Here is an 8,599-nt window from a genome sequence, read left to right as displayed (position 1 = left end):
TTCATTGTAAAGGGTTTAAACACGGTTTCCCATGCTTGTTCAATGAACCATAAACAATTAATGAACATGCACCTGTTCAATGGTTGTTAAGACACTAACAGCTTACAGCACCGGTATGCACTACCAAGTGCGCTATTTTTCAGATGTTGCCCTACCGGAGTTACACAGTAATAGAGTAAATGTTATTAGCTTCACGAAATACATAAACTCAGCAAAAAAAGTAATGTCCTTTTTTCATTACCCTGTCTTTCAAAGACAATTCATAAAATCCAAATAACTTTACAGATCTTCATTGTAAAGGGTTTAAACACTGTTTCCCATGCTTGTTCAATGAACCATAAACAATTCATGAACATGGGACGGTCGTTAAGACACTAACAGCTTACAGACAGTAGGCAATTAAGGTCACAGTTATGAAAACTTAGGACACTAAAGAGGCCTTTCTACTGACTCTGACTCTGAAAAACACCAAAAGAAAGATGCCCAGGGTCCCTGCTCATACGTGCCGTAGGCATGCTGCAAGGAGGCATGAGGACTGCAGATGTGGCCAGGGCAATAAATTGCAATGTCAGTACTGTGAGAAGCCTAAGACAGCGCTACAGGGAGACAGGACAGGCAGCTGATCGTCCTCGCAGTGGCAGACCACGTGTAACAACACCTGCACAGGATCCGTACATCCGAACATCACACCTGCGGGATAGGTACAGGATGGCAACAACAACTTCCCGAGTTACACCAGGAACAATCCCTCCATCAGTGCTCAGACTGTCCGCAATAGGAGGAGAGAGGCTGGACTGAGGGCTTGTAGGCCTGTTGGTAAGGCACAGACAAACCCACCGTCGCTGGACCAGACAGGACTGGCAAAAAGTCCTCTTCACTGACGAGTCAGGGTTTTGTCTCACCAGGGGTGATGGTCGGATTCATGTTTATCATCGAAGGAATGAGCGTTACACCGAGGCCTGTACTCTGGAGCGGGATCGATTTGGAGGTGGAGGGTCTGTCATGGTCCTGGTGCGGTGTGTCACAGCATCATCGGACTGAGCTTGGTGTCATTGCAGGCAATCTCAACGCTGTCCTCCCTCATGTGGTACCCTTCCTGCAGGCTCATCCTGACATGACCCTCCAGCATGACAATGCTACCAGCCATACTGCTCATTCTGTGCGTGATTTTCTACAAGACAGGAATGTCAGTGTTCTGCCATGGCCAGTGAAGAGCCCGGATCTCAATCCCATTGAGCACGTCTGGGACCTGTTGAATAGGAGGGTGAGGGCTAGGGCCATTCCCCCCAGAAAGCCGGGAAATTGCAGGTACCTTGGTGGAAGAGTGGGGTAACATCTCACAGCAATAACTGGCAAATCTGGTTCAGTCAATGAGGAAGAGATGCACTGTAGTATTTAATGCAGCTGGTGGCCACACCAGATACTGACTGTAACTTTTGATCCCCCTTTGTTCAGGGACACATTATTCCATTTCTGTTAGTCACATGTCTGTGGAACTTATTCAGTTTATGTCTCAGTTGTTGAATCTTATGTTCATACAAATATTTACACATGTTAAGTTTGCTGAAAATAAATGCAGTTGACAGTGAGGACATTTCTTTTTTTCCTGAGTTTATGTATGTATGTATGTATGTATGTATGTGTGTCTCACTCAGCCGCCTCAAGGAGCAGACAAAGTTTATTGATAGGTCTCTGTATGATATTGGTCTTGGTCTTAACCGCTCCCGACAAGATCTTTGGCCCCTGGCAACGCCTCCACCACACACCCCATTAGTCAAGAGTTCCTTGGGCGGTGTCATCGATGATGACAACAAGGTCACCAGTACTGAAGTTATGAGTGGAGACTGAAGTGCGCCGCTTCTCTTGGCACATTGTTTTCCTTTCACAACTAGTGCAATTTATTGTTTAAAGTGCTGTCATTAATCAAATCGAATGATGACCTTTTCTGCTTCATCTAGGTCATCCACAGACAGACTTTCTTTTCCAAACGTCAGTTTGAACTTGTCAAGTACAAGTCTGGGGATCGTCATCTGCTAGAGTGGAGTCACCCTTGATTTCACGAGTAGGAATGCGATGTGGACCTTTTCCATACCGTTTGTGAACCTAAGGTAGCTTGCTGTGCCATAATCTTGTTCACTTGTGTCACCAAAGTTATGCAGCTGTGCGGTCTTGGCATCATACACCATACAGCTGGTCCAGCTCTGAGAGCCATCTCTTCCATGAAATAGAATGTTCTTCAGGGAGGACTTGGTCCCATCTACACTTTAGCTTGCAGAGCTCTTGAAGAATTTGCTTTGCCTTTAATATGAATAGGGCGAGGAAACCTAATGAATCATAAATAGAGCTGACAGTTGAGAGAATAGCTCTTCTTGTAATGGGTCTGTTCTTGACAGTGACTCGGAAGGTAAATGCATCACTTTCAATGTTCCGTCGGATTCACCAAGCCAAAGAAAGGATAGGTGGGAGCTTGAATGCCCGCAGTGCTGCTTTGTGGGCAAGGACTCACATTGTTAGGGCAGAGAAACAAGTATCTTGTCAGTATATCCATAATCTTTGGTTTAGCTCAACACTGATTAGCTATTCTTTTATAATTTTTGGATCAACATGCTCGCTGCCTTTCCTTGCATTCAATGATAGGGGCGGCAACAATGTCATACAGTACTCTTTTTGACCAGACAGTATCAGATAGATGGGTTACACATACTGTACTGAGACAGAGCGGTGCTGTTTCGCTCACTCTGATGCTTTCTCCGGTGAGATAAAGTACATTCAGCCACTTGCGAATTGAAGAACAATCATGAAAAACAGAAGCGAAAGTTATATTATTTTATATGCTTATTTTTTATTGGTTATTTGGCAATCATGAATACACTCCACTTGGGGTAGGCTCGGCCCAAGGATCCCGCACTATGCATCTACACAGGAGGAATAGCCGGATATGTAAATGAGTTGAGCAAACGAAAGTAAGTCTTTCGACGACCGAATATTCATAGACGCTGCTTCTGTTGAGCAAGAGAAACGGTAAGACGACGATTGTTGTGTATATTCATATAGTTGATGATATCGTTATGTGGACATAGTGTTATAATAGGCCTACTCTCCTTAAAAAGGTATTCGATGTTAGATGGAGTGAATGTGTGCTTTGTAGAATTTGTAGAAAATAAGACACGGTGGCAGAATAATTTCAACCACACCTTTGTTTAATAACAAAACCGGATAACAATATCTGTCCCGTGAAGTCAGCTTAGTCTCATAGACTAGACATATAGTAAACTTATTCAGTACACTCAAAAGTATATTACATTTGGGATGGTTACATAAAAGACATATGGTAACTTAAAGATGCACTATGGTTGCTAAAATTCGAATAGCTCGCCTAATATCAGTTTGTGACAAAACAAGCAGTCATTGTGTATAAATATTTTTCGTAACCACAAATATTCTATATATTGTTTGAAGCTGGTGTGCAAAAACGAAACTTCAGAATGGAAAAAAAAGTACCCAGTTGTCATACTTGAGTAAACGCGTAGAGAGATACCTTAATAGAAAGTTACTCAGGTAAAAGTGAAAGTCACCCAGTAAAATACTACTTGAGTAAAAGTCTAAAAGTATTTGGTTCTAAATATACAGTGCATTCGGACTGTTGACTTTTTCCACATTTTGTTACGTTATAGCCTTATTCTAAAATGGATTAAAAAAAATAAAATGTGGCTTGGTTTTTGCTCTGACATGCACTGTCAACTGTGCGACCTTACATAGACTGGTGTGTGCCTTTCCAAGTCATGTCCAATCAATTGAATTTACCACAGGTGGACTCAATGGAAACAGGATGCACCTGAGCTCAATTTCGAGTCTCATAGCAAAGGGACTGATTACTTATGTAAATAAGTTATTTCTGTTTTATATGTTTAATAAATTAGCAAACATAAAAAAACTGTTTTTGCTTTGTCATTATGGGGTATTGTGTGTAGATTGATGGAATTACAAAAAAAATCCATCTTAGAATAAGACTAAAGTAACAAAATGTGGAAAAAGTTGGTCTGAATACTTTCCGAGTTCACTGTATTTTTAAAAAATCCCTTAACTCAATAGCTCCTTGACCATGTGACCTAGACACCTCAAACCAACTTGGGAATGTTCACAGGGTAGAGACATACACTACCTGACCAAAAGTAGGTGGACACCTGCTCGTCAAACATCTCATTCCAAAGTTATGGACATTATAATGGAGTTGGTCCCCACTTTGCTGCCTTAACAGCCGCCACTCTTTTGGGAAGGCTTTCCACTAGATGTTGAAACATTGCTGCGGGACTTGCTTCCATTTAGCCACAAGAGCATTACTGAGGTCGGGCACTGATAATTGGGAGATTAGGCCTGGCCCGCAGTCGACGTTCCAATTCATCCCAAAGGTGTTCGTTGGGGTTGAGGTCAGGGCTCTGTGCAGACCAGTCAAGTTATTCCACACCGATCTCGACAAACCATTTCTGTATGGACCTCGCTTTGGTCAAGTGGGCACCGTCATGCTGAAACAGGAAAGGGCCTTCCTCAAACTGTTGCCACAAAGTTGGAGGCACAGAATTGTCTAGAATGTCATTGTATGCTATAGCGTTAATATTCAGCTTCACTGGAACTAAGGGGCCTAGCCTGAACCATGAAAAACAGCCACAGACCATTATTCCTCCTCCACCAAACTTTACAGTTGGCACTATGCATTGGGGCAGGTAGCGTTCTCCTGGCATCCGCCAAACCTTGATTCATCACTCCAGAGAATGTGTATCCACTGCTCTAGCCTGCTTGTCATTGCGCATGGTGATCTTAGGCTTGTGTGCGGTTGCTCGGCCATGGAAACTCATTTCATGAAGCTCCCAACGAACAGTTATTGTGCTGAAGTTGCTTCCAGAGGCAGTTTAGAACTCGGTAGTAAGTGTTGCAACCGAGAACAGATGATTGGTACGTGCTGTGCGCTTCAGCACTCGGTGATCCTGTACTCCCTGTTCACCCACGACTGTGTGGCCTTGCACGCCTCCAACACAATCATAAAGTTTGCAGACGACACTACAGTGGTAGGCTTGATTACTAGAGGTCGACCGATTATGATTTTTCAACGCTGATGCCTATTATTGGAGGACCAAAAAAGCAGATACCAATTAATCAGCCGATTTTTATTATTTTTTAAATATATATTTTTTAATTATTATTTAAAAAAAATTAATTACAAAAAACTTTTTATGTATTTGTAATAATGACAATTACAACAATACTGAATTAACACTTATTTTAACTTAATAGCATACATCAATAAAATCAATTTAGTCTCAAATAAATAATGAAACATGTTCAATTTGGTTCAAATAATGCAAAAACAAAGTGTTGGAGAAGAAAGTAAAATTGCAATATGTGCCATGTAAGAAAGCTAACGTTTCAGTTCCTTGCTCAGAACATGAAAACATATGAGAACATATTAACATGAGTCTTCAATATTCCCAGGTAAGAAGTTTTAGGTTGTAGTTATTATAGGAATTATAGGACTATTTCCCTCTATACCATTTGTATTTCATTAACCTTTGACTATTGTATGTTCTTATAGGCACTATAGTATTGCCAATGGAACAGTATAGCTTACGTCCCTCTCCTCGCTCCTCCCTGGGCTTGAACCAGGAACACAATGACAGCCACCCTCGAAGCAGCGTTACCCATGCAGAGCAAGGGGAACAACCACTCCAAGTCTCAGAGCGAGTGACGTTTGAACGCTATTAGTGCGCACCCGCTAACTAGTTAACCAGTTCACATCGGTTACACCAGCCTCATCTCGGGAGTTGATAGGCTTGAAGTCATAAACAGCGCAATGCTTGATGCACAACGAAGAGCTGCCGGCAAAACGCACGAAAGTGCTGTTTGAATGAATGCTTACAAGCCTGCTGCTGCCTACCACCGCTCAGTCAGATACATGCTCAGTCAGATTATATGCAACGCAGGACACACTAGATAAACTAGTAATATCATCAATCATGTGTAGTTAACTAGTGATTATGATTGATTGTTTTTTATAAGGTAAGTTTAATGCTAGCTAGCAACTTACCTTGGCTTACTGCAACGAGAGGCAGGTGGTTATAGCATTGGACTAGTTAACTGTAAGGTTGCAAGATTGGATCCCCCGAGCTGACAAGGTCAAAATCTGTAGTTCTGACTCTGAACGAGGCAGTTAACCCATCGTTCCTAGGCCGTCATTGAAAATAAGAATGTGTTCTTAACTTGCTTGCCTAGTTAAATAAAGGTGTAAAAACAAAATTGGTTTCCGATTGTTATGAAAACTTGAAATTGGCCCTAATTAATCGCCCATTCCAATTAATCGGTCGACCTCTATTGATTGCCAACAACGATGAGACGGCCTACAGGGAGGAGGTGAGGGCTCTCGGAGTGTGGTGTCAGGAAAATAGCCTCACACTCAACGTCAACAAAACAAAGGAGATGATCGTGGACTTCAGGAAACAGCAGAGGGAGCACTCCCCTATCCACACACCCCTATCCACATCGACGGGACAGTAGTGTAGAGGGTAGTAAGTTTTAAGTTCCTCAGCGTACACATCACGGACAAACTGAATTGGTCCACCCACACAGACAGCGTGGTGAAGAAGGCGCAGCAGCACCTCTTCAACCTCAGGAGGCCGAAGAAATTTGGCTTGTCACCAAAAGCACTCACAAACTTTTACATCTTTTACATTGTATCACCGCCTGGTACGGCAACTGCTCCGCCCACAACCGTAAGGCTCTCCAGAGGGTAGTGAGGTCTGCACAACGCAACACTGGGGGCAAACTACCTGCCATCCAGGACACCTACACCACCCGATGTCACAGGAAGGCCATAAAGATCATCAAGGACATCAACCACCCAAGCCACTGCCTGTTCACCCGCTATCATTCATAAGGCGAGGTCAGTACAGGTGCATCAAAGCAGGGACCGAGAGACTGAAAAACAGCTTCTATCTCAAGGCCATCAGAATGTTAAAAAGCCACCACTAACATTAAGTGGCTGCTGCCAACATACTGACTCAACTCCAGCCACTTTAATAATGGAAAAATTGATGTAAAAAAATGTATCACTAGCCACTACATCACTCCAGTGTTATTAATCTGCAAAATTGTAATTATTCGCCTACCTCCTCATGCCTTTTGCACACAATGTATATAGACTCCCCTTTTTTTTATTTTTCTACTGTGTTATTGACTTGTTAATTGTTCACTTACTCCATGTGTAACTTTGTGTTGTCTGTTCACACTACTATGCTTTAACTTGGCCAGGTCGCAGTTGCAAATGAGAACTTGTTCTCAACTAGCCTACCTGGTTAAATAAAGGTGAAATAAAAAATAAAATAAAAAATATCACTAGCCACTTTAAAAAATGGCACTTAATATGTTTACATACACTACATCACTCATCTCATATGTATATACTGTACTCGATACCATCTACTGCATCTTGCCTATGCCATTCTGTACCATCACTCATTCATATATTTGTATGTACATATTCTTCATCCCTTTACACTTGTGTGTATAAGGTAGTTGGTTATTACTGCATTGTTGGAACTAGAAGCCCAAGCATTTCACTACACTCGCATTAGCATCTGCTAACCATGTGTCTGTGACAAAAAAATTGATTTGATTTGATCCCTTTCTGTGATCTTGTGTGGCCTACCACTTCATGGCTGAGCCGTTGTTGCTCCTAGGCATTTACACTTCAATAACAGTACTTACAGTTGACTGGCGCAGCTCTAGCAGGGCAGAAGTTTGATGAACTGACTTGCTGTAAAGGTGGTATCCTATGACGGTGCCACGTTGAAAATCACTGACCTCTTCAGCACGGGCTGTTCTACTGCCAATGTTTGTCTATGGAGATTGCATGGCTGTGTGCTCGATTTTATACACCTGTCCGGAATGGGTGTGGCTGAAATTGCTGAATCCACTCATTTGAAGGGGTGTCCACTTACAACTCTTGAACCATAGGAGCTAGAGACACCAAGCCAACTTACATTTTCAGGCTAATCTAACTTCAAATTCTTTAAAACCTTTATCAACTATAACTATATAAATGAGAATAAATTAACAATAAAATAACCCACTAAAGGTAATTCTACCATACCAACTTTCAATCGTTTAGGCTATCCTAACTTCCAATTCTTAAAAACCTTTATCAACTATAATTGTGTAAATTAACTAACTATACACATTTACATATATTTGTATAAATAACTCACCAACAGTAACTCTTCAACCGTTCAAGCTTGAGACACCAAGCCAACTTTCACATATTCCAGTTATCCTAATTTCAGATTCTAACAAACTTTTATCCACTATAACTATATACATTTGCATAAAATAACCCACTAACAGTGTCTCTTGAATCGTTCAAGCTAGAGACACCAAACAAAAAATTGCATGTTCAGGCTATCCTATCAATCAATCGATCTTTCACAAGCTAGCATGCACACCACATTTTCTTCAGGAAATGTACTTGTCTGTTTATTATTTTTATCTGCACGCTCTAGCGCTTATATTACTTAAGTTATTAACACAAACCAACTTCCAAAAATGCAGACTC

At 41.6% G+C, this 8,599-nt stretch overlaps 1 protein-coding gene across 2 annotated transcripts in view; it reads left to right on the top strand.

Moving 5' to 3' along the window:
- The first annotated feature begins 2,677 nt into the window (after positions 1 to 2,677).
- The window catches only part of LOC139366414 (uncharacterized), a 38,004-nt gene continuing 32,082 nt past the window's right edge, over positions 2,678 to 8,599 (top strand). For both annotated transcript variants that reach the window (XM_071103871.1, XM_071103870.1), the window contains exon 1: positions 2,678 to 3,021. The gene's annotated coding sequence lies outside the window, so the exon portion shown is untranslated. The remainder of the gene's footprint in view (positions 3,022 to 8,599) is intronic.

This window comes from Oncorhynchus clarkii, chromosome 14, assembly GCF_045791955.1.
Source record: "Oncorhynchus clarkii lewisi isolate Uvic-CL-2024 chromosome 14, UVic_Ocla_1.0, whole genome shotgun sequence".
Lineage (NCBI taxonomy): Eukaryota > Metazoa > Chordata > Actinopteri > Salmoniformes > Salmonidae > Oncorhynchus > Oncorhynchus clarkii.
The sequence above is the reverse complement of the archived record's forward strand: the minus strand, read 5'-3'. Positions and strand labels throughout refer to the sequence as shown.